The sequence below is a fragment of the Mesocricetus auratus genome, unplaced genomic scaffold (genome assembly GCF_017639785.1).
Source record: "Mesocricetus auratus isolate SY011 unplaced genomic scaffold, BCM_Maur_2.0 Super-Scaffold_100006, whole genome shotgun sequence".
In the NCBI taxonomy this organism is placed as follows: Eukaryota; Metazoa; Chordata; class Mammalia; order Rodentia; family Cricetidae; genus Mesocricetus; species Mesocricetus auratus.
In genome coordinates, this window is record NW_024429190.1 from 94873626 (window position 1) to 94899621 (window position 25996).

A 25996-nucleotide genomic window follows, 5' to 3' on the forward strand; every position below is an offset into this window, starting at 1 on the left:
TCGGCCACGAAACTGGAGTGAAAGTTTAACCCCAGGAAAGCACCTGAGTCAGGGGCCAAAGGAGCAAGGTCAGTGGAACGGGGCGGAGCCTGGGAACGGCTGGCGCGAGGGCGGGGCGGGCAGGAGGCGGGACCGAGCCCAGGGAGACTCGCGCCTGCGCGCGGACCACCCGGGGGGCGTGGCTGCGCACGCGTCGTGCGCGGGCCCCTGGAGGGCGGAGTCCAGGCGGGCGCCGGCCGAGGGAGGGGGCGCGGCGTCCGTGAAGTCCGGCGCTCCCTCAGGCCGTGGAGGCGATGCTGGCTGCTGCGGGGCTGGCGGCTGGGCGGACGGGGATGTGACCGCACTGTCCCCTCGCCTCTCTTCCACCCTCGGGCCCGCAGGTCGCTGGGCGACCCGCAGCCGGGCCGCGGCCGAGGAGGCAGCGCGACCTCCGCACGGTGAGAGCCGGGGGTCAGGGCCGGGGGTCGCCGGGGCGCCCGAAGGTGCCGGTCTGGGAGGCGCGGCGCGGGCGGGCGGAGGGCCGGGCGTCCTTGGCCGTCAGCGATCCGGGGCGACCCTCGGAGCCTCCGCCCCCTCCCCGGAGCTGCCTGCGGTGCAGCGGGCAGGCCGGACGCCCCTGCCCGGCGGTGCTGTGACGGGAAGGGGCCGCGGGGCGCCCGGGCTTGTAGCCTCCCTGCACCGGGAAATCAGGGCGAGGCTGAGAAGCCCTAGGATTTCAAAGCCAGGATGCTCGTGTTGGTAAGGGAAAGTACCTGACAGCCCGGGATGAGTGGGATTTTTTTTTTTTTTAATCACTGAGTCAAAACAAAGACACGCCCTAAAACACGTCTTGAGAAAGAACTTTGTTACCTTACACCGTGTCTATAGGTTCAGATGCTCCCCCGCACCCACTCTCTCTTTTTTGCACATCTATTTTTATGCAGTTTTAAATGTACCTACTTTCTTGACAAAGTGAGGGCGGGCGTCATTCATTTGAGGTGGTTGTTGGTGATACAGCCTGACATTGGGCTTCAATAATTGCAAATTCATCTCTGCTGCTACCTAGCCAATTAGGCTTGCTCATCCCAGAGTAGGCCCTGGCAGTGGAAGTTACTGGTGCACAGACTCTTTGCCTTCCCAGATTGGAATGGCCAGTTTCACTTGAGAGACAACACAGGTGTAGTAGTGCTTGCCTTTAATCCCAGCATTCAGGAGGCAGAGGCAGGTGGGTTTCTGCGAGTTCCAGGCTAGCCTGATCTACATAGCAAGCGCGAGGCTAGTCAAGGCTATACAGACCTTGTGTCAAACAGAGGGACAGGGAGAGAGGGAGAGAGGTTGATTTTTTCCGAGTAACCATTTAAAATATTTTTTTGGTCAAGAACATTAAGTATATTTAGACGATTAACGTATCGTCATTTAGACTAAAAAAACTTTAATCACATAATGCGAAAGATAAGTACAAAACATGTCTTATAACGCATAATCTATAATTGGTAAGGATGTAAACATTGATGAATGGTTTGCAGTCAGTCTTCTTTCCAGACTTTATTGATGTTTGTGTCTCTTAATTTGTTAAAGCAAATTGCTCTTGTATGGTGTTTTTTGTTCTTGTTCGGAACAACATTGGCCTCAATCTCTAGGCTAGAAGTACTTCCAACCCTTAATTTGTACTGTAATTTGTACTGTTTCTTTACTATGCCACAACAAGAAAGCGCTTGAAGCCGTCCTGAGAGCAGGACCTTTTTTTTAACCTTTCCTCAGGTAGAATGTTTTGCTTCTTGCCTCATTGCTCTTACCGTTTGGAGGGGAGAAGGGAATTTGAATTTTATGCTTACCGGTCTTTGGGTGACTAGTGTGTGTCGGTAGAATCCAGGCTGTCCCAATTTCCGGTGCTTGTGTACGCCCTCATTCCGTCTCAGTGTCCCTGTGCTCTCCGTGCCCCTGCTTGCAGTTCACAGAAGGTGACATCTTCCTGCTCGCTCCGTCTAGCGTTGTCTTCCTCGGAGACATTTTGCCCTCACAACCTCAGGAAGGGGCTGGATTTGACTCTGGTGCAGGCATCTCATCTCCTGTTTTCACCAGTCCATTGGGCACTTAGTGTTTTGTCAACTGGAGGGAGCGGTTTGCTCACATATGTCTCCTCCAGGCTTTTGAGTTTCTTTTCAAGTTTGCTGGTGCAACACATGCTGCTAAAATCTTTATTGAAGGCATTTTGATGGAAGGGTCAAGGCTTGAATGCAGATTTAAGATGAGCAAAACATGTTTAGACTGTCTTTCATTATCAGAAAACTTAGAAAAGAATACATTACTATTTTTAAAAATGGTTTATTTTTATGTGCTTTGATCTTTTGCCTGCGTGTGTGTGTGTGTGTGTGTGTGTGTGTGTGTGTGTGTGTGTGTGTGTGTGTGTGTGTGTGTCAGATCCCCTTTTTGCCTGCGTGTGTGTGACCTCAGATCTCTGCAGCCCATCTCAGCTTTCTGGGTGTTAGGATAACGGAAATAAGCCACCAATGCCTAGCCTCTGATTCTTAATAGAGGTTTTCCCTTCATGGTGTTGTATGAGAGATGTGGATGTCTATTAGAGAAGGACTATATTAGTAGATACTGAAGTTGAAAGATGTCACAGAACATTTGGTTCAGCTCTAGAACGTTTTCATTTTGAACAACTAAAGCCTGGCAAAGCAAGTAGCTTGACTCTGTCTCCATTCAGCCTCTATGTTGCAGCTCCTGACTTCATGTTTGTGTGTTTCTCACTGCTCTGTGGAGAAGTTGGCTTGTGCTTTCCTCCTCCCCTGAGACCTTAGCTGCCACTCCTAGGGACCTAAGGCCCTTGAATGGCTGAGAAATGTGATACCTCATGTGGGACGATGGGAGAAACTGGGCCTCCACCCCTCCACTGGGGTGCCACTTGCATTTGGTGTGGGGAGTCTGTGGTGACCATATGGAGATCCTGCACAATTCTGTCTGATGGCGAAGTGAGACCAATATAATCGGATGACAGCCGGGTAATAGCATGGTTAAAATTACATGTATGGCTTCAGTGTTGAGAGAAGAGCTGCTCTGATTATTCCTGTGATAGTTTTGTAGGAACAAAAAATGATCATTGTAGATTTATGTTTCTGAAAAGTTGGTTTTAGCTATGTGCTTAGTATAGTGGACCTGACCAGTTCCAAATGGTTTGTTTTACAAGTGGTCAAAGAAATAAAATCAGAAGAAGTTATTCCTTGATTCTTGTTAGTTCCATATAGTTTTTTACCATTGACTGATTAGTGTGAAAGTGTAATCTTTAATCTGTACTTTCATATTTGATGGGCTTTTCTTTTTTGCTAGTTCTTATACCCTTGGGTTATTTATTGCACAGTGTTATAGTGATTACTTATATCTAAGTGGACATGGTAAGTAGTGCAGACAGTGTATTTAGGTGTCCTGGATGGCCTACCCAGAATGCCACTCCCGGTCGTGTCCAGGATTCTGCAGTTACTGTATCACCACATATTCATCATCTTTTTTTCCTGTAAGCTAAAGGCCCATGGGAGGAATTGCGGCATCAGAGGGCATGAAGGTTTTATCAGTTTCAAAAGCTCTTGCTAGATTTACTTTAGAAAGATTTGTACTTCTTCTAGCAGAATTCAGTTGACTAATTTTGTCAATACGTTCATGGCCTTTTGTTTTAAGTTTATCTTTCAAAAAATTAAGGTTGTCTAACAGTTAAATGCACACGCAGGTTTTCTTCTCTCTATGAATAGTTTGTCCTTGCCCACTAATTCACTGAGGTATTCTTATTAGCATTAACACAACTTTTTTTTTCCAAATAGTAGTTTTTTTTTTCTCTTTTTTAAAAATTTAAGTTAGAAACCAGCTTGTTTCACATGTCAAACCCAGCTCCCTCTCCCTCCCCTTGTCTTCCACCCTCCCTACCAGGCCCCTCAGTCCCCCACCCAATCTCCACCCGATCCCTAGGGAGGGTGAGACCCTCCATGGAGGATCTCCAGAGTCTGTCATTTCATCCAGGTCAGGGAGGCCCTCCCACAAGAGTCCAGGCTGAGAAAGCATCCCTACACTGAACGTTTTTTGATCTTGAATTCTGATCCTTTTTACTCTACCTTCCATGAATTATAGGCATGTACCAAGGCGCTGGCTTATTTTTTAGTATTGAAGACTTAGTAGTTTTTAAAGATTTTATTGGAATCTTTGTCTTTAAAAAATACTTTGCAATTTTGTATTTTAATTGTGAAGTCTGAGTATGATGGTACCCCCATCTGAAGCATGGCGTTTAATTAGCCTCTAGAACCATCCTCCTATCTCAGGCCATACTTCTGTTTAGTGCTTACTTTGGAAAGATGAAATATGGGAACATTTAGCAAGGTGCTTCTCAACTCCTTAGACTTATAACCCTGTTACCTTTTAAATGTTCTTGAATACCTTAATGGACTTTTGCTTATTTGAATTAGAATTTTTGATATTTATCAAAGTATAAATATAAATTTGTTTTTGATTGCTTAAAGTAACAAATCTGTAATATATTAAAATTATGATAAATTTAAGCAAACCAAAGTATTCATCAATGTAGTGTATTTGTTTAAGTTTTTGTTTGTTCAGTGTTGATCAGAAGGTCATTTCTGACTTAACTTGAATTGTTAATCATTCAAAAAGCTACAAATCCAAACCTTGTTAATCTGCTCTTTTTTGGGGGAAGTGATATATTCTAAACAGATAAGATAGCCCAGAACAATAGTTACCGGATATACTCCACTAACACCTGGCATGCCAGTGTTTAATACTACTCCCTGGCCACCTAGAAGGTAGGTTCTTTGTATCATCATTTTATGGATGACATATAAAGGGATCTGCTGAAGATAATATAGGAAGCCATGGGACAGGACCTGGTCTGATTTCTCTTTAAAAGGCACTGTTCAAATGTGTATTACCTTTTTGCTGTGCTAAAGATTGGACTTCCTCTTCAGTGCATTTGAAAGACTTAGTTTTAAAACCAAACCAACAGTTCCTGACAGGTGAAATTTCTCTTATTTACCTGTTTGTGTTGGCTAGTAGCTTAATTTGAATATGACTGGAGGGTCATCTTTGAGGATTCCTTGGTCTTAAGAATATACCCTGTGCTATCTCTTTGGGAGATGACTGATGTAACAACATAGAAATATATTAAGGTGTGTTTCTCATAGAACATAATTGAAATAGATAATGTGTGAAATGAAGTCTGAACTCTGTGGTAGAAGTGGCGATTGCAGGTATTTCTTGAAAGATAAGAGACTGTGTAACCCTTTATACGAGGGTGGGAATGTGGAGTGGCGATTTGGAAAGAACAGATTGGAGTGTGCTCATAGTGCCTTGCTGGGTTTTTCCCATTGCTCTGTGATCTGTTGTACCTAATCTTGTGGCACATCTAATCCCTATCTGATTGTGTGCTTGTCAATGATAAGGCCTGAGTAGGAAGTATGAATGAATGCTGGATAACATGACACTGGAAGCAGGAAGAGATTCAGGGAAATAACAAGTCATCCAGTTCAAAGGAGTGACCAAGAAAGCAAGCACTAGAATATGGTAGCTGTAGGAGAATTAAGGGAACCTCACATAAGGGAGCTTAAGGACCTATTAGCACACTCTGCATTTGGAATGCAACCCCAGGCTGTAGTTAGTTTCTGTTGATGTGCCCTATGTGACAGTTTCCATTGGTACTGACAGCCCTCCCACCCCCATATTTTCTCAGCCTTCTGTGGCTTCCTGTCTCTTGGTTTCTAACTTCTGATTGCCAGGATGCTGATGCTGGGGTGTGACTCAGCCTATTACGAGATCAGCCAATCAGAATTCTCCTTTCTTTTTGAGTGAGTTGACCAGTCTAAAAATGTGTAGTCTTTGAGCTCAGCTCTCATCTAGTGAGTTTGTTGCTTTATGTTTCAGAGTGAATCTTTGGTTTTAGAGATTTCTGGTTGCTTAAATTGAAGCCTGGAGCTATGAGGAGGTAGAAGATTCTTAAAAACATCTTTGAGAACTCCACCCCTCTGTTTTTCTTTGTTGCTTAGTAACTTATTTTGAATATGAGTGGATCATCTTTGAGGATTATTGGCCTTAAAAATGGCACCAATTATTGCAAATAATCAAGGATCTCTGTTTTCTTTGAGCATATAAAATGTATGGGAGATTGTTTTAAGTCAGTTCCTTTTTTTTTTTTTTTTTTTTTTTTTTTTTTTGAGCTGGAGGTCTTACTGTGTGGCCCTAGCTGGCCTGGAACTCAGAGATCCACTTGCTTCTGCTTTCTTGGTGGAGCAGAAAGCATGGTGGTCTATAGATTCTGTTTTTATGTTAGGGATTCAAAAGGCTAGATGAAGTCTCATGTGCTACTAGATGTTTTCTATTGCCCATTCTTCACCCTTTAAAATGCAAAAAGAAGAACAGTTTCTAATCCTATGGTTTGCACTGTCTGCCTCCCGCCCAGCCACCTCCCCACACTAAGATATCATAATCACTGATGAGTGAGCTGATAGTATACACTAGGGACGACAAAGAGGCAGCCATCAAAGGTTCTTTGACTAGTTCTTGTCATCATATTAATGATATTTGGTTGCAGCCTGAGTGCTTTGTGGAAATTTGAGAGCTTTCTCAGACCATTATGTCTTGGCAGCCAGTGTTAGGGATGAAAGTTCCAGTTTTCTCAGAAGACCACAGCTTAGAAAAGCAGGAACTATTCATAACAGCTCTTAAGTGTGTAGGATGGGGTTGGTGTTATTTTGGAGAAAGTTGGTAGGCCAGCTTACAGGAAGCAATCAGGTAGTATTTCCTTTCAAGGGATGGAGAAGCAGAGAAGACCATTTTTTCATTTTCTTTGCCCTCCCCACTTTCTGCTTCATCATAGTGTGGACTTGTTAACCCTTATTTTTGCCCTTAGCTAGAGTTGTGTACTTGTCTGTGTGTGCTGTCTTGCAGTCAGTGTTTCTCCAGGACTTGAGAACTTATACATTTCTGGTTTCTTCAATTTTGGCTTTAAAAACAAGACAAAGTCTGAATGGAATCAGTCATCAATCTATTGAAGATGGACGACCACATGTTTGGCATAGCACAGTGCATAAGTACATGCGTATGTAGTATCTCAACTGCTACAGTCCTGTGGAGAAAAGTAAAACGGAATGAGGTGGAGAGAGCATGGGTGGGGATACTGCTGTTTTTAACAGGGTGGTTACTCAAAGGTCTAATCGGAACAGATTCTTGAGCAGAGATTTTAAAGTAAAAGTAGTCTGTGCAGACTCCAGAAAAGTTTTAAATTTAATTTTTTAGTGTGGTATGGCATGTTGTTTTCATTTGTGTGTGGAAGCCAGAGGCACATGTTGAGTGCCTCATTCATCTCCACCTTGTCTTTTGAGGGAGGGTCTCTCATTGAGCCTGGCACTCATTGGTTCAGCAAGACTAGATGGCCAGTGCACCCAGGGATCCTCCTGTCTCCACCTGCCCAGCACTAGCATTACAGATATGTGTTACTACGCCTAGCTTTTTATGAAGGCACTGTGGATCTGAATGCAAGTCCTTATGCTTATATAGTAACTGCTTTATTGACTGAGCCACCTCCCATTCCTTAGTGGAGAGAACATTTTGAAAACATGGAACAGGGATTCAGAGATCCTATGTTGTATGCTTGGTCTGTTTTCAGAGTGATGGCTATGTTAGTGGAGACATTGAAGGGAATGATTGGCAGAAGGTGATGTCGATGGGTGTGTTGGGTGGGAGGAGTCAGACCATATGTGGTTGTGTAGACTATAAATTCATAGCTAATATAGAGTTTTGACTTTATTTATTTTGCTGCAGATTAAACTGAGCCCCTCCCAGTTGCAAACTACTGAGCTACATCCGTGACTTTGCTTGTTTTAAATGGTTCTCTCTGCTGCTAAGTAGAGAATGTCAGCATAAGGGATGATGAGATCATTTCGCCAGCTGCAGCAGTAAATCTGGTTGGGTGATGGTATTGATTTTAGACAGGAGTTGGGAGAAGTATTATATTCTGCATACATTTTGAATACAGAGGCAACGATTTGATGATGGATTGGATGTGGCCTGGAAAACCAAAATAGAGTTGACATTGATAAGTAAGACTGCATAAGAAGCAAATTTTAGGGGAAAAATTAATGAGTTTAAATTTGGATATGCTAGGTTGGCAGTGGAGACACTATAGATATCTGGGTACATTTGTGATTAATAGGTTAGGGAATGAGTGTGACTGGGAAAGTCCGGAGCTGTCCCTTGAGATCTTAGAATGCTGAGAAACAGAGGCAGACAGACAGATACACACACACTCACACACACACACACACACACACACACACACACACACACACACACACACACACAGTGTGTTCACGAGAAGGCAGAAAGTAAGTGGTTTCGGACAGCCAGGATTATGCAGAGAAATGTGGTTTCAAGAAAAATCAAAAAAGAAAGTAAATTATATTCATGAACTCAAACTAATAAGGGAGGAGGGAGTGATTAACTATGCCAGAAAGATGCCTACTTTATGTTTGTTAGGTTTAACATCTAGGTTTATGGGGAAGTAGTGGAGGTGAAACTTGATGTGGATGGTGTGGTGTTAGTTGGTAGAGAGGAACTGGAGACAGCACCATAGATATATTTTTTTAAAGGAATGTGTTAATCAGTGAACTTGAAAAAGTAGCAGTGGAAGCATGTGGAATCAAGCAGTTGTTCATTTAAAATATAGGTACTTTATGGTAGATTTGCATATACACTTAAACTCTGTATAGTAAATCGAGTGACCAATGGAGGAAAACATGCAAGAGCCGTGTCTTTGAGGTACATGTGGAACTCATGTAATTGCAGCACTCTAGCTCCATCGCCACCGCATCGAGCTTAGCTGAATGGGGGAGAAACAAACCAGCACGACTCTTCCATTGCTGTGATGGGCTGCCTGACGGAACAATAAGAGAGGAAGGGCTGAGTGTGGTCATGGCTTGAAAAGTACAGTTCATTATGGTGGGAAAGGCATGGCCACCAACTGTGAGGCCGAGGGCATATAAATTATGTCAGTTAGGAAATGGATTCAGGCTTGAAGCTCGGCTGGGCTGTATCTCATGGCCCAGTAATTCAGTTAGCTACCATTTCCAAAAGGTTCCACAGCCTTTCAGAATAGCATCACTAGTAGGAACCAAGTGGTCAAATACATGAGGGACATTTTTCATCGAAACTGTAACATATGTCCATGTGTATTTCCTTGCCCCCCCCCAGATAGACACAATGGCTAACTTGCTGAGAGATGGGTGGACAAACACACCCCTTTCATATTTTAATAGAGGGTTGATATTAACATCAGTTCAAAATTATAGTTTATACATAGGCGATCATATTTTACTGTTGCCTCGTATTTACTGTCTTTATTTTTTAGCAGTTTTGATCATTGTCCTGCTGTAGAATCTAAAGATCTGGTAATCTAATGTGGTAGTTTTATTCTGAGGTACCTCCTCAAAAAGAAATAAAAGGAAAAACTAAAGCAACAAAACTTAACTAATGTGTGAATGATCTTCACCCTCTTTTCCCCCAGTATACCTGACATGGCTATAACTGCCTGTGATTACTGAGATGGTTCCTGAGATGAGCTCAGAGACTCTGTCCAGTATGTGTGCTCCATTCAGCACTTCGCACTCCTGTGGCTTCTTTTTGTTTAAGTAGTCAGCCTTCTGCTGCAGCAACTTTGCAGGTGCTCCTAGTATTCTGCACTGGGCCAGGTCCACATTGTCTCCCGTGACACTGACCCATGTTCTTAACTTTAGGATTTCCAAATCTAAGCAGGTCCTGGAAGTTGAGTGTTCTGTGGCTTCTTGTCTACAGAAGTTACTTTTCCTTCTTTTATGCCTCTTATTCATTTCATGCCCACATGTGCTTTAGAATGATGGACCATTTCCTTGAGAATTCTAATGTTTTTCGTTTTCCGATTGTAACATAAACACAGAAAATCACCTATGAGCTCCTTTGCTTATTATCTGTTGTGGTTTTAGGACAGTGAGACATTGGACATTGACTTTTTTTTTTGCATATGCTGGCCTTCATTATTTCTAAGTGATCCTTCAGCATCTTAATACCTCATTAAATTGCTTCCTCTTTTTGTTGTTGTTTGAGGCAGGATCTCAGTATAGTTAATGTTAACTGTGATTTCACCATCTGGAGTTAGAGGTGTCTTTCCAGAAAAGTTTGCTTTCCTGATTGGTCTCTGTATAGATACTTGGTGGATTTTTGTTTATTTTATAACTAAGTAAAATGTCAACTTTGACCCAGTTTTGATTGACAGACTGGTTGGACATTTATGTAATTTAGTTGGTATGTGATACACTGAAATAATCAATTTAATTGACATTATTTTTGTGTGTGTATGTGTGATAAAAGATATGACTGTGGGCAAGTATGTGCCACAGTTTGTGTGTAGGTCAGAGGACTTCTGAAAACGATTCTTCCCTTTGGCCCTGGGTTCTAGGCATGGGATTCAGGTGGTCAGGGTTGCACAGAAAGTGCTTTCTACATGCTGAGTTATCTCCGGATGAAATAACATACATAAACACAGAGTTATACAGAAGTAATTTTAGGGAACTAATTCTATATTTAAATATTCTTGTCAGCAAATAGTAAGACTTACTGAACATTTTATTATATATGCCAGATCTATTTGTGTTTGAGATTTTCCTTTGGCTGTTCTCATTCATATTCATTCTCTTTCCCCTTTATGTTTCTAAGGATATTGTCCTTAGTCATCTTCCACTCTGAAATTCAGTCTGTCTTAAAACTCAATCATAAATGTGATCTACCTCTTATCAGCTTCATTAGTTCTTGTCACCATCTTGTAGGTCACTTAGATTTCTTGGCAGTCTCCTCTGTGATAAAGTTACTGTGTTCCATTAGAATTCACCAGGCATATTCTGGTAACTTGCTGTGGTCTTGCCTTGTTAGTACTACTAACGAGACGCAGAGTAAGAGAAGTGTGCATCCGCAGATGATTATGATACCATGTCTGAACCACAGTAAACAGAGTCGTGGTGGAACATCTAGGGCACTGTGGAAGACGGCCAAAGTGTGTTTCCCACACACCACTCAACACAACCTTTGACAGCATATAGGTCTCCTACAGTGTGCCTGAAGTCTGACAGTGTCTGCCTGCAGGCAGCATCAGATCCCACCAGGTGAAGGTTTAGCCTTCTATGACTTCTACATCAGATGCCCATGACAAGCACTCCTTTGTGGCCTGTGCTTATGACTGACAGGTTATTTATACCAGGCTTTACCCGACTCCCTCCTGGAGTTTATTTAGTTTGCTCACAGATGTTATAAAGGCATTATGAAAGATGTAAATGAAGACCCAGGTGACTAGGGCAAGCACATGGATGGGGCTCATGGCCTTTATGCTCTTTTTGGCCATACCTCTCTTTAGGCAGCTCTTCATGTTCAGTACTCTAGAAGCTTGCTGAACTGTGTCCTTTTGTTTTTATGGAGCTGTCATAATGTGGGGACAGTTGATTACATTGTTGGTCTTTGGTGATCAACTTGACCTTCAGCCTCTCTCTAGAAGTTTAGGGATAGAGCTGAAAGTCCAACTTTCTAATCATGCTATGCCGTTTTGGTGACTCAGCTCTGTCCTGGGGTTATATAAGGGCACAGGCTCCCCATTAGCACACGGAGGAAGTACTCATCACTGGAGATTCTAGGGGCTTTAAGAGCTGCCTGCCAGGAACCCAGCCAGAGACCGGTTATGTGTTTCTCATTACGCCACAATGTCTCCAGCATCTTGGGGTAGGGAGTATCTTTCACATATAATTTTTAAGTTTTACTTTTGTTGCCACCAGCCACTTTTAGGTCTCTGTTGTTATTTTTATACAATTTTAAGTCCTCTTAATATATTTGGTTTTAACTATCTTGTCATCCAGTTTAGGAAATACCTTATCTTCAGAGTATTTTTTCTTGGGGGAAAAAAGCTGTCTGCCCTCTTCCTTCTATTCACAGAATAAAGTCCCCAGACAACCACACTGGAACTAAAGGCTTTAACTCAGACTCCCCTGTGCTCTGCTCTATAAACTTCCAACCAGTAAAGCTTTTTACATTCTCTTCCAAATGCATGCCACATTCTTCCCTTTTTACCATTATTTTAGTCATCTTTTCTTCTGCCAACAGTCTAACCTCTGCTTTCTCAAATCCATAGTGACCCTTTTAGTTCTTGGCACCCTTTCTTCCCTCCTGTTGAAAGGCATCACTCAGTTCTCCCTCCTCTTTTTCATTTCATTTGCTTTACTGGTCTTCACTCCTATGTTCAGTTTTTTTTTTCTTGGTTAAGTTTGATGCACACAACTCAGTAACTCCCTGACTTTTGCTCTCGTCTCTCATTTGTCTTTAGTTGTCAGATTTTGGTGGTTCTGTTCCTTCTTCATTTCCTTGGACTGTCTCTGAATAGACTACTGTAAAATGCCATTTCAGAGTAAATATGCTTAGTCTCTGACTTTCTATATAATTTGTGTTCAGGAAACATGTTGGTTATTGCAGAATAACAAAAGCAAAGTATTTTTGTGTTAGCCCCCCTAGAATAGCTTGAGCCATAGATTAGGTATTCTGTATCTACAAAAGGTTACTTTCCAACATCTCTATTAGACACATTGTTGTCATTTCTTTTTCTGAGAAAATTTATTTCAGGATTTGGGATATTATTTGCTAAGATTATTAGGAAAAAGAATGGGATCTGATTTTTGGTTTGGCGAAATGCTGGAAACAATCTTAACAGGATTAAAAAAAGATTTAGTTTTAGTTTCATGTGTTTATGTGTGTGCCTGTGTGAGTTTATGTGCACCATGCATGTGTAAGGTGCTCTAAGAGGCCAGAGGGTGTTGGACTTCCTGGAGCAGGAGTCATGGGAGGTTGTGAGCCACCTGATGTGGTGCGGGAAAACTCAACCTGATTCCACTGTGGAAGCAGTAAGTGCTCTTAATCAATTCGCCATCTCTCCAGTCTCAGCAGGCTATTTTTGTAGTGGGATGGAAAGGATACTAGAAGTTTGCAAGTAATAACTTGACTCTTAGTGCCCTAATGTCAGGTAAAGATTAATTAACTGCAGGAAGGTTGGGAGACTGACAGTAGATAGAAATGTGAGCTTTTAAGCTAATTCTTGAGTAGTACTTTGAAGAGAAGCTGTTTAGCTGTGAGTTAATAACCAGGAGAAACTCCTTATACGATTGTTTCATGTTCCTGGAAGGTACTGACATAATGCCCTGATAAATGAGAGGTGGTTAACACCATTATCATAACTCCATGTCACCCTTCAGTTGAAGTTAAAGCATTGAAGTTCTAAATTGAAGTCCTCTTGGAACCTGGCTGTAGGTATAAAAAAGCTACCTCTACCATGTCTGACCCCCTCTCCCAGTTCAAGGTCTTGACTTATTTATTGTTGTTGCATACACATTTAAAGAAATCAACGTAGAAATACAACCTGCTGAGATGGTTCAGTATTACCTTCCCGTGTGTTCCTAGGACTGACCATTTGGTATTGCATAGTCAGTCAGTATTATTCCTGGGGAAGACTAATTCTTCCCCTCTCAGAAGTTATTAATTACCTGTGGCTCTTCATCTAGGGCTGGGGCCCCATGAAATTTGCCACATCTACACTGTGATGCTAATTGTTAAAATTGTCTCCGGCCTCCTTCATGTAGCCATATTGTTGAGCTTGTGTGAGTGTAGCTTAACTTTCCTGTCATAGCTAGAAAGCACGATCTTACACCACGTTCCTCATCCACTGTTTCGTACAGATCTTCACCTCCTCTTCCTAGATGTACCCCGAGCCCTAGTTGAAGGAGTAGTATTGAAGATGCATCAGTTGGGGCTGTTCACCCATGGTCAGTGCTGTGTATATTTTGACCAGTTGTGGCTTTCTATAACCATTTCCTTCTGCAACAAAAAGAAACTTTTTTGACGAGGAAGAGCTCTGTGCTTACCTCTGGGTATAAAGTAATTATGTAGAATGCAGTTATGAATTACTGGTTTAAGAAAGTGGTGGTAATAGGTCTCTTCTAAGAATCATGGCCTCACTGATCAGTGTAGTTGGCTGTATTCTATTCCCAATCGGAAGGGCTGAGTGGCTAGTTAGATGTGTTCACTATTGCCAAGGGCTTGTGAGTGAACTTGGCTGATTGACTGCCATTGCCCAAATGAGTTGAGTCTGCAGTGTATTATAGTTGGGTAAGACTATTGGGTACATTTCATCTTTGGAAGTCTTCATGGTGCCTTCCTGGACAATGAAAACTAGTCCTCAGGGAGGAGGATTCAGGCCAGATTCAGTTTAGGTTTTCTGGGTCCTGTGTCTGAAGAGCATGGTCTCTTCACCAGTAGGGATGCACTTTCCCCATTTTGGGGGTGCAACCAAGGACAACAGTGGTGAGGATTTTTTAACATAATTCAAGACTTCCCATTTTGTATAGCTTTCTGCACTGTGATGGCCACATTTAGCTAGTAACTGCTATATTGACAAGACAGATATGGATTGGATAGAACAGGCATAGAACTTTATACTGTCTGTGGGTGATGCTGGAAAAATACTGTGTGGGATGAAATTATTTATGAGATTGGAGGCAGGTGTAAGGGTGATTTAAGTGTGTATAATCTTCTGAGGTTAGAGAAGCTGAATTCCGAAGGTTGAGGAATAGGTGGTGGAACTAGGCAGTGGAGCAGTCAGTTTTTTGTATTGGCCATTAGGTGGCAATGTCATCTCAAGTTGGTTTTTAGAGAAGTTTGTGGGTTGTTGGGTCTTTATGTTTCAATGAATATTTAGAAGGAAACACTTTCTTAGAAATTTATGTAAAAGGTTTCATATTTTATGTATTTAGGTTTTATAGTGTTCGTTATGTTTAAAGGGGCCACATTTTGAAAGAGAATTTTGGTGGAGTAGAAATTAGTTGTTCTCTGAATAGTGTGACCATTCAACTCTGGGTTGCCATCTGCCATAGAGCAGTCCTACCTGCCATCTCTGTCACTTCCCCACATCCTGAAGTACTCTGCCTGCCTGGTTGTGTGCCTGTGAGGAAGACTCCTGACCTTCCCAGTGCAGTGCAGTGCTCCTCACACTCTGTGGCTCTATAGAAGTGCATTTTCCATGGTGTAGACACAGGCCTAGATGTGTAACCAAACTCACTGAAACATGTATGATTCCTTTTGAAATGTTCTAGTCTATTTTTGATACAAGGACCCAGAGAGAAATGCTTCAGATGTATAAAATTAATTATAAGAAACAATTGGAACATTAGTAAAACTGCTGAAACTGTAACCATCTTAGGGACTGTAAACACATTGTGTAAAACACAAAATGAAAAAGATTTGTTTTAAATAAATTCTGTTGATGCAGTTGCCAATTTGTTACAGGGTTACTAGAACGAATTATTTTAGACTGAATAATTTAAAACAGTGGAAATGTATTGTTCATAGTTGCAGGTCTTGAGAAATTCAAGATCAGTTTACCGACAGATCTGTTATTCAATGAGAGCTGTCTTTCTCAGGACCACACATCTGTGTCCTCACATGGTATTGGGGGAAAATGAGCTGACCTTGGTACGGGGGAGAGCAGCAAGTGCTCTTAGCTCTGAGTCCGAGTACTCTCCAGTGCTCTTGTTCTTCTTTAAGGGCACTGACCATGACCAGCATACTTTGTTTTGATCACTTGCAATAACCAGAGAGAAGTCCGTGTGTAACTGGGGTTCTTTCTCAATCTCATGAGGAGGTCACAGGCACCATCATACCTTGCTCTAGACTTCTGTCTCAGGGTCCAGCTGACGTGCTTTTCCCTCAGTCTGTGTTTCGGAACTTTCTCTTATAGCAGCTACTTGTACTTTCTTGTCTAAGTTGTGCTCTTGCATCATGCTTCTATTTAGAGAATTGTTTTTCATTTTCTACTATTGATTTCTTAGCCATCTCTTCTTTCTTCAGGTGGCTAGAAGTATTTTAGGCTTATTGTATCAGGGATAAATTCTTTTTCTGTTTGTATTAGTTGACATTTGCTTTTTTATGTTTCATGGTATGTATTTAGGTGTGTTTGCATGAAGAAAAGCTATTTCATGATACAGTTTTCAGGGTAGAGGAGTTGGGTTTTTGTGAGTTCAAGGCTAGTGCAATCTAGACAGTGAGACCTTGTCTAGAAAACAAATGTGGTTTCTGTCGATGTTATAATTAATTGTTCAAAAGTTTCCTTACTATGATATTCTCTAATACACCTACAATTTTTGTGACATTGATTTTAAAATTATTTAATTTTTGTTATGTATCCATGTGGGTTTCCAAATGTAAATGCAGTGCCTGGAAAAGGGTATCAGAGTTGGAGGTGGAGTTACAGGCAGTTTTGAGTCACTTGACATAGATGCTGGGAACCAAACTCAAGTCCCCTGGAAGAACAGTACATTCTCTTAACTGCTGAGCCCCCTCTCTGTGTTTACTGTCTTAAGAGATACTAATTTTATATAGCAGTTGTGGAGATTTCATATATATTAATACATAAGAACACTTTAGAAGATGGGCTGGCATACAGAATTCTAAACTGCTGTGCAGCTGCTGCTCCAGCTTACGTGGAGAGCCACTGGCTTAGGCTCTGTTGCCGCATCAGCTCCTGGGTTGACTTGGACCAGTTACTTAAGCCCTCTTCTGTATAATCTGTGAACGCTGTCATTAAGGTCTGGGGCATGTGAAGAGGTCAGCCACAGCCCCACACCTTGCCTTTTGGCTTGGGCAGGCACAATCACCCAGTGATTGGGCACCGTTGTGGTGATTGAGTACAGGGTGGAAATTGGAAGAGAGAAGGAGACAGAGTGGTTTATTTGCTGGGGAGAATGACAGATCTTAGGGGGTGGGGACGGTGAGGAATGGGCTGGCATGGATGGCCTGCTTGTTACCGAGGTCCATGGTGATTGCCAGCTGTGGCCCTGACACAGCAGTAGGGGTCTTTGTTGGTGTCTATGGCTCCTGATGCCTCCTATGGCCCTGTAGACACCTGGAGTCTGGGCCTCCACCTGCGACCATGTTGGTGTCTGAAGAATATGCCCCCACTGGGTTCATGCCAGTCTGGGTGACCTGCGATGCCAGCGAGGGCCACAGTGACATTCGGGCCTGGGCTGCTGTCATGTCTGGGTCTGTAGCCAGAGTCTGTGTTGATGTCCATGGCTGGTGTTGCCACCAAAGGTCATATGATTGCCCAGGATCCATGTTGGTGTCTGAGGTCTGTGTTGCTGCTGGGCCCATACAGACCTGAGTGACAAGGGCTGCTGCCACTTGTACCACAGGTGCATTATATGGGCCGTGTCTGGGTCTGTGGTCCTGCCATAGCCAGGGTCTGCACTGATGTCTGAGGGTTCTGTCACCATCGAGGGATACCAGATAGATGTCTGGGATCTATGTCATCACTTGGGGCCATATTCATGTTTGAGGGCTATGCTGCCACTGGGTCCCGGCCTATCTGAGTGACCTGCATTGCCAACTGGGGCCATGGTGACTTCTGGGCCATGGCTGCTGTATCTGAGCCCAGGGTCTGTGTTGATAGCCATGGCCCTTGTTACCACCAATGGCCATGAGGATGTCGGGTCTGGACTGCTGCCTAGGGCTATGTTAGTGTCTGAGGACTGAGCCTCTGCTGGGGCCATACAGATCTGAGTGGCCTGCACTGCCACCTGAGGCAGTGGTGGTGTTCTGGCCTGGGCTGCTGACAAAGATTATGTCTGCTTCCATGGCTCTGCTGTAGTTCCTGGTGCCTCCTGTTACCACCCAAGACAGCGAGGAGAGGGCTGCACAGAGTTGGTTCCCCTCCTCACTGGCTGCAGCACTAAGGGAAACTGGCCCTGCCCTCACCGCTGCCCCACTCGGGAGAGCAGACCTGAGGTTGTGTGAGCTGGAGAACTGAGTCTGCTCCTTGCTGCTTGATGCATTGGGTGATCTAGCCAGGACAGTTCTGGAGAACGCACCCAGGTGGTGATGGGTGGGGATGACGAGGGAAGGCTGACAGGCTGACCAACCTAGCTACCACACATCCCCAGAACCAGGGCTCTGAGTTAGCCCACCTAGCATCCACCTCATCTGTGAACTGTTGGAGCATGTGAAGGGGCTGGACCTGCAAATCAAACTACAGGATCCCACCACACAGGACAACAACAGGGTATCCAAGAGGAGTCCCAGTGAGGGCTCATTATTGATAGTGTAACAGAAGCCAGAGACCTCGAACCAGACCAGTGACTCATAGCAGTGAACACTCAAAGATGTATGGACTTAAAGGTACACTGTGTGACTCTGGGCTACACTACAATTCCACACCAAGAAGGTTTTGATTGTTCTTTTAAATTTTGTTGGGGCCCTTGCAAGGGCAGAGGGCAGATGTGAGGACGAGGAGATGAGTGGGATCAGGAGGCACCATGTGGAATCTACAAAGAATCAATAAAAAGTTATTTTGAATGACCTCACGGTCACATTTCATGTTCTCAATCAGTGACAGGGCATTCCATTTTCTTGGTGCACAGGACTAGAGTTTCTTGTTTAGGTTTTCACAGGGTCATGTGCTGTATGTCTTCTTCACGTATTTCTGTCTGTTGGGATGTTGATCTGAGCAAGGCTGGACCTGATTCATTTGTGTGCATCAGTGTCTGTTATGTGCCACATTCTGTGCTAGAAGCTGAGAATTTAAAAATGAATTTTTATTAAGCTTCAGAGTATATATTATTTTCTCATTGCAGTCATAACTTTGGAATCATTTGTATTGCCCAGGTTCTCCATATCCTTGCTGTTTGAATTTGCTCATTGTGTTTAGTGAGACCTCATCCTTGCCTCTTCCAGCCCCATTGTTCTACAGGCATTATTCCGTGTCCTCCGAGTTCAGATTTCCAAGCTCCAGTATGTGAGTGGGGCCTGTTGCTAGTGTTACTGCTATAGGCCAAGATGCTCCTGGGGTTGAAGTCAGGAACAGTGTGCCATCAGGGTGACATCTTGACTTGTGTGTAACTTAGGACACATCCTCGTTTTTCCTGTCTAGTGTTTTATGTCTTACAATAAAACTGCATATCTGGTACCAAATGTTTCAAAAAGTACTATACTTTTTATTTTTAACTTGAGTTCTTGTATCTAAAAAAGATGAAAAATTCAAAATCAAAACCAAAAAGTGATTGCCTCTATATTTATTCCCTCAAGTTAATGCCTAAATCTTTGTTGCTTTAAAGTTCTCCACTCCATTTCCTTATCTCTTCATTCTTGAAGCTATCACACTTTGTCTCCTTAAACTTTCCTGGTAAAAGGAGCTCATACTAAAACACTGCCAGGTCCCATTGTTCTTTCACATTTTTACTTTTTCTTTGTTTCTCTATGGCATTTGACATGACTTTCTGTTATCTTAAGATTCTCTTCCAGTTTTTTTGATCCTCTCCTTTGCTGTTAGATTTTTCATTATCAGTCTTTTGTTGCCTACTGTGCCCTCGCCTCCCTCCCCATCCATGGTCCCAGCAAATGTACCTTAGGATTTCTCTTTTGCATGTTTTTCAGGGAACTCCCTTGTTTCTCATGTATTTCGTCTTTGTCTCTGTGCTGATAATTCTCAAGTCATCATGTCTCTTTCTGTTTTGCTCTTGCAGTTTGGTCTCCTTTGCTTGACCAGGAGACAGTGTCACCTGTGTACTTTGTAGGCAGAGTCAGCTTGTCAGTATTGGCTTAACATACTGAGTTCATGGCCGTGTTCTCTCTACCTACCCATGTTAAAGTGTTACTCGTTGTTCAGTTGGACAAATCTGGAATCCTAAGCCAGAATTATTCATCTGTTTACCTCCCTAAATTTGTCTCTGACAAAATTCCTAAGATTTAATATTGCTATTCTTTTGTATTTAAACTTTTTGTCACAATCCTTGCAGCTTTTTCTTAACCCATCTCCTTTTAAATGATTTTCTTTAGACAGTTTCATGTACGTATTTAACGTATTCTCATTTCTCTTTCCCCAATTCCTTCTCTTATGTCCCTTTGGCCCCTGTTCAGTGCTCTCATCCCTACCAGTTCTTTTTCTAGGTTCATGACTTCCCACTCTTCCCAGACACTCCAGTCTGTCCTCCTGTCCCCTTCATGTAGTCTCTTCTCTTGTTAATGACCCACTGAGCCCATTAGTCCTGTCTCAGAATGTTCACTGATCTTGTTGTTGTCCTGCCCTTGTGCAGGTAATCATAGCTGCAGTGATCTCATGAGTTTATAGTTGTGTTATGCCCCAGCATTTCACAGCACTCCTCTTCCTCCTCCCCTTTCTCCTGTGCTTCCTCTCCCCCCTCCCCCAGCTCTTACATTCTTTCTACTCCTCTTCTGAGATGTTCTTTGAGCCTTGAAGCTGGGCATTGATATTGATATGGGTTTCCCATTTAGGATTGAGTACTCAGTAGAACTAATTCTCAGCACTTTGATCAGTTATGAGTTTCTTCATTAACTGCTTATCACTGCTTCACTGGCCAAGGTTGAGGGCAGCACTGATCTATGGTATAGGCATACATATTTAGAAAGTATTTTGACAACATGTGATTTAGCAAAACAGTAGTAGTTGGTTCCTCCCTAAGTCCTGTAACCTCCTGAGCCATGGGTTTTGGACCAGGTTATAGTACCAGACCCGAATTTCTTCCTATTGAACAGTTCTCAAATGGAATCCAAAGGTAGTTGGTTATTCCCATGACCTCAGTGCCACTATTGCCCCAGAGAGCATAGATTTCTTAGTAAGACACATAAGGTCCTTTGCAGGTTACATTTTCTCTATGGCCTCCTTTTTTTCTGACTTAGTTCTTTGCATGAATATTTTATTGTTTTTCTTGCTTAGCTTATATGTTTTTTTTTTTTTTCTGAATGTGTCATACTGGTTCTCTGCTTTCATTTATGCTTCTAACTTAGAATGTGTTGTTTTCCATACTCAGTGTCTTTGCTAATATTTGTTGCTTAGTTTTGAGTTTTAGCTCAAGCATTGCCTCCTCTGTGGAATCATATATGATGTCTCCCTCTCCTAAATACCCTTTTTGATCCTGTGTGCCACCTTGTGTTGTATAGTAGAGATTATAGTTTTGTATTACCATTTCTTGTTTACATGGCTTTTTCTTTTGGGATAGCTTAATTTTTCTGCAACTTCTAGCACAGAGACTGATGTATAATAGGCTTTAAATAAATATTTAATGAATGAATAAATGTATTTTATGTCATTACTGGAATGACAGATTCCCTTTCTTTTCCCAGATAATAAGTTCCTTATATTATACCTTGTCTACTTTTCAGAATCTTGTCTTAAAGTTTTGTTTAATAAAAAAGGCATTATGTTAATCTGAGATTGAAGTATGCAGTGAATTAAGTGGCACATTTCTTCAAAAAAGGAGAAGATGAGTTATGTTAGTGCAGAGCATTACCATGGCATGCCTTGTGTCACAAACCATTTACAGATGTGAGTACTGTACCTCAGTTCAGTTGCTTTGGTATTTTGCAGATAAAGATGGTTTGCATTGGCAATGCAGTGGTCTTCACTAATTTGAAGTTTTTTTTTTTCAAAACAATTTAAAGATGTTATAATATGGGTTTCTTCATTGCTGTTAAGAGTTGAATACTTGTCTGAATGCCCCATAATTATACCACACATAGACTTAGCATTTAAAAAATATAGTCATACTAAGGCTAACATTGTTGTCACATCCTATTTCTTTCTAAATGTGTTTTATTCTCAGAAGTTTGTTTCTTCTTAGAAAAATGAAAAATAAAAGATACCATGGCTTTGAGTTGATACTGTGAATTAAGAGTCAATTATTAAGCAACAAGGCATGTATCATGGAAGAGACAGATTTTTTTTCCATTAGTGTTAGTAACCCTGTGTAGTTCTGTAGAAGAGTAAGAATCAATGCTGTAAATTGATACCTGTTACACTTAGGCAACAGAAACTTGGAGACTGTTTTGTAGGACTTCAGAGATTAATTGAAATATATTGCCAATTATGTGTTGGGCTGCTATTTTTATATCTATATATGTGTTGATTTTGTAGGTTGAGGGGCAGACTAATAAAACTCTCAGCTAGATGCTGGTACTTTCACCATACATATATTTATAAAGCACTACTATGTCCTAGGGCTTATATGAGGAAATAAATAGATGAAAGTCATAGGTTGGAAGTTAAGAACTTGGCCCCATAGGAGGGAATATGACTTGGGGTCTAGGATGTTTCCTGGTGGACTGACAGGTAATAAGAAGACCATGCTGTGAGGAAGGTGAGAAAGGTGAAGAGTTGAATATTCTGAGCCCAAGAGACTATACGTGCAAACATATGGGTGAATCCTAGCACTCACCAACAAATCATACATGAGTGGTTAGTGAAATCATCTTGAGCTAATGACCATCTACATTGTCCATAGAAGTCTTGAATGCTCTTAATTTTTTCTCTCTCCACTGGATTTAGTTTTTAGTGTATTATTTCCAAGCCTCCTCTTTATAACACTATTTGTTTGTGCATGTGCTATAATGTCTGTTCTTTGCTAGAGCACTCTCTATGAGACTCATATGTGTACCATGCATAGTAATGGCATGTCTCAAGGATGTCTAGTACATAGCAAAATAAATGTATGGTGATATGAGGAACATTGTACCTGGTGTTTTAGAAAGCATACCACAATTTTGCCAGGAAAGAGAATTCAATGTACATTTTTAGGTATGTATTTTAATTTCAGCCCATGTTTTATTTCCTGTAAGTGGTGGAATTTGGATGTGTAGAATTCATAGAGAGCGTTCTTGCTTCTTTAGTTTCTTACTTCCTTTCAGGGATTTGGGGGATTATTTAACTACAAAATAAGACATCTTACTCCAAATTTCCATAGCATTAGGTTAAAAATCATGTGTTGTAAAAACCGCCCTTGAAAATTCAGAAAATGACCTTAGTTCAGCCTGGTCACTATTTCTTGCAGCTTTGGTTGAGTACCAGTTCAAGCAGTTATATATTCACATAAACTATGCTTATGTCTAGATGCTACCTGGTGCTGGTAGTATGCGTATGCTATGATAGATATGCAGAGACTGTTGGAGGGAAGTCCAGTGTTCCTTCATGTGTTCACTTTGAGTGAAATGATGAGGAGAATCATCTAGACTTCTAATGTTTCTGTAGCTTCAGGAAGTAACTCTACTTTGTCTAAATTAAAACTTATATCTGATTGAGAAGCTGAGACAGATTATAAGTTCAAGGCCAGCCTAGGCTGCAAATTAATCTTTCCTTCCCCTACTTCTTAGTGTTCTCTGACTCAGTCTTTGTTTAATTTTCCTGAATAGTCTCCAATTCTATTACTGGGAATTTGTTTAAATTAGGGATCCCTCCCTTTGAATTCTGCACATTCTGTTTAGTTAATGTGTTGATGGGGAAGTCCTTTTGTGTATATCTCAATAAAGCACTGTTGGCCAATCGGGAAGCAAGATAGATGGGACTAGGAGTCTAGGAGGATTTTGGGAAATGTAGTGAAGAGAGTCGCCACCATGTAATCCCTGGAAGAGAGAACGCAAGTCTGGCATTCTCGGAAAGTAAATCCTTATAAAAATATATATATTAGTAATTATGGGTTAATAATTAAGTCAGAGCTAGCTGATTAGAAACCTTAGCAAATGGCCAACAGCTTCATAATTAATATAGTGTCTTGTGCATTATTTGAGGGCTGAAAGCGTCAATGGGACCCAGGCAGGAATCCCCCAACAATGTGTTTCTTCTTAGTTTGTAACATCTCTCTTCATTTGTTGAGGAAAAACTTGAGTATTTCTCCTGTAGAAGATTTTCACAGTCTAGATTTAACTGGTTATGTCTTGTGTTGCTCTATAGTTTTTCTGTTTCTGACCTTTCTTGTGAACTGGCAAGTGTGACAGTTCTAGAGACCCAAGCTTCAGATTGTTTCTTAGGCAAGGATATTTCATAGGTGATTCTATATACTTCTTTTCATTCCTAATGGTGTCAGGATTTCACTTTAGGTGATTTTTTACTGTGTTGGACCCTGTCAGAACTACTAAAATGTATTTTTCTGTGAAAATAAAATTTATATGCATGTCTGTTTGGATTTAGCAGTGTTCTCTAGGGAAGTGGAATGAATTGAATGCATATACATTATAAAATATTTTAGGCTGTATTCCATGATAAAGATTGCATATTCCAACACTGATTGCTTTTTTGCTCGATAGGTTAGAAGTCTAAAACTGCTCAGTCCACAAAGCTGACTGGTTTAGCAGTTTCAGGCCAGTGGAGAAGGTGTGGAAGCTCTTGGAGAGTCTTGTTATTAGGTGTAGTTTGGAAGGCCGAGGAAGCTGGAGTTTGAGGTCAGCTAATAGCAACAGTGATTGACACTTATTTGGTGAGAAGCAAAGTCAGATAGGCAACACTGTCTTTTCCTTGAACTGACTACCTTGGAACTTGCTCTGAAGATCAGGCTGGCCTTGAACTCAGAGATCTGCCTGCCTCTGCTTCCTGAGCACTGGGATTAAAGGCCTGCACCACACTACACAGGTTTCAGAATGTTTCTTATTTAAGTATTTATTATATATTATACTTAGGGCAAACTTACTAGGGTAACATATACTAAATCAGATCTACAGAGTTTATGTGCCACTAGTGAATTCACATCCCAGTAACCATCCAATCTTGTTAAAGTCACTCATGTTATACTATTCTCTTCTAACACCTGACTTTTTGTGACCCTGCCTTTACTGCTCATTTAATTAAAAATTGGGAACTTTGCTCTAGCAAGCCTGAAATAGACCACAGTGTTAAACTGTTGCATGTTGAGATTTGATAAGCACCGGTGTGTACGAAGTCTGCATTTGTTTGCTTTGTTTGTATACTTCCTTATTCAGGTAACTACAAAGGTATTAATAGGGATGATTATTATTCCATCAGTGGCATTAGATTCTTTTCCTAGTCTTTAACATATTAATGACATTAATGCTCCACAGTTTGCACACCTGTACTCTGGTAACACCTGGGAGGAAATATGTGTATTGTTTGGCAGGAGAGTCTCTGATCCACTTTCTATGCTAGTATTCTTGCTGTCCTCTCAGTTCAAGTTTCAGCAAATAATATACTTTGACTTCACACTGACTAAGATGATGAATGTTCCTAAGTTACAGATTCCTTGAACCTAACTTTTACAAGTTTGGTACCATGTGACTAAAAATCAAGTTGTAATAGGACTTCTTCAAGCTGATAAAATCATGGGGCTTTGTATTGAAATTTGTGCATTCTTTTTAAAACTATGACGACTGTGGAATGAAATGTACAGTTTTAAATCTTTGGAGGTTTCCTTTCTTTATGCTGTAGTCAAGCATTTGAGTCAGCTTATATTACATATGACAGCCAGGAAAAACCGGGCAAAGAGGATGTGAGGGGAAGTAAATGAATAATACAAATTAAAAACAAACCAACAGAACATTTGAAATTATGGTGGAGAGTCTGAATGTGAAAGCAAGTTTCAGACATGACTGCTTACGCCTGTTTAGTCATTAGCATTGTTCAGTTACTTGCCTCTAGATGAAGCAGCAAATTTTTGGTTATTAAATTCCTAAAATTGAAGCAGTTTGTAACCTGCAAAGCTCCTTGCAGTACTAAATGTAGAAGCTGAGTGGGTGGCTTCTTAGAGGACAATGTAATGGACATGAAAAGAGTTTGCCAAGGGGCAGGTTTGACTGTTCTCTTGCAGAATGGGGCAACCTGGCCCTGCAGTCTTCATGCTTCTCCTATAACATTAGCTTCCCACTTCCCCTCCTTCATGCGTGCCCCTCCCTGATGGCGCACCTCCCAGTAGATTTCATTCCTTTGTCATTGGAGGTAGTCTGTACTGACATTGAAATCAGAAGTTAATCCAAATCATCTTTGGTGGTTTATGGAGATTATCTTACTTTTTAGACTTGAGTTAGCTAAGGGAGATGGGAAAAACTATCACCCCATAATTGTGGAGATTAAGTAATTAGTGATAAAATGATAGACATGATGCTACTTATGTACTGTTCAATGATA

General features: G+C 41.6%; 1 protein-coding gene across 10 annotated transcripts in view; it reads left to right on the plus strand.

Annotated features, from left to right (window-relative positions):
• The first annotated feature begins 220 nt into the window (after window positions 1-220).
• The window catches only part of Ccser2 (coiled-coil serine rich protein 2), a 110248-nt gene continuing 84472 nt past the window's right edge, over window positions 221-25996 (plus strand). For 5 of the 10 annotated variants that reach the window (XR_002384355.2, XM_040747678.1, XM_005077617.4 and 2 more), the window contains exon 1: window positions 226-437. The gene's annotated coding sequence lies outside the window, so the exon portion shown is untranslated. Of the gene's footprint in view, window positions 438-25996 lie in introns of all 10 variants that reach the window. The other 5 variants (XM_040747677.1, XM_013118817.3, XM_021231531.2 and 2 more) reach the window with 4 other exon arrangements.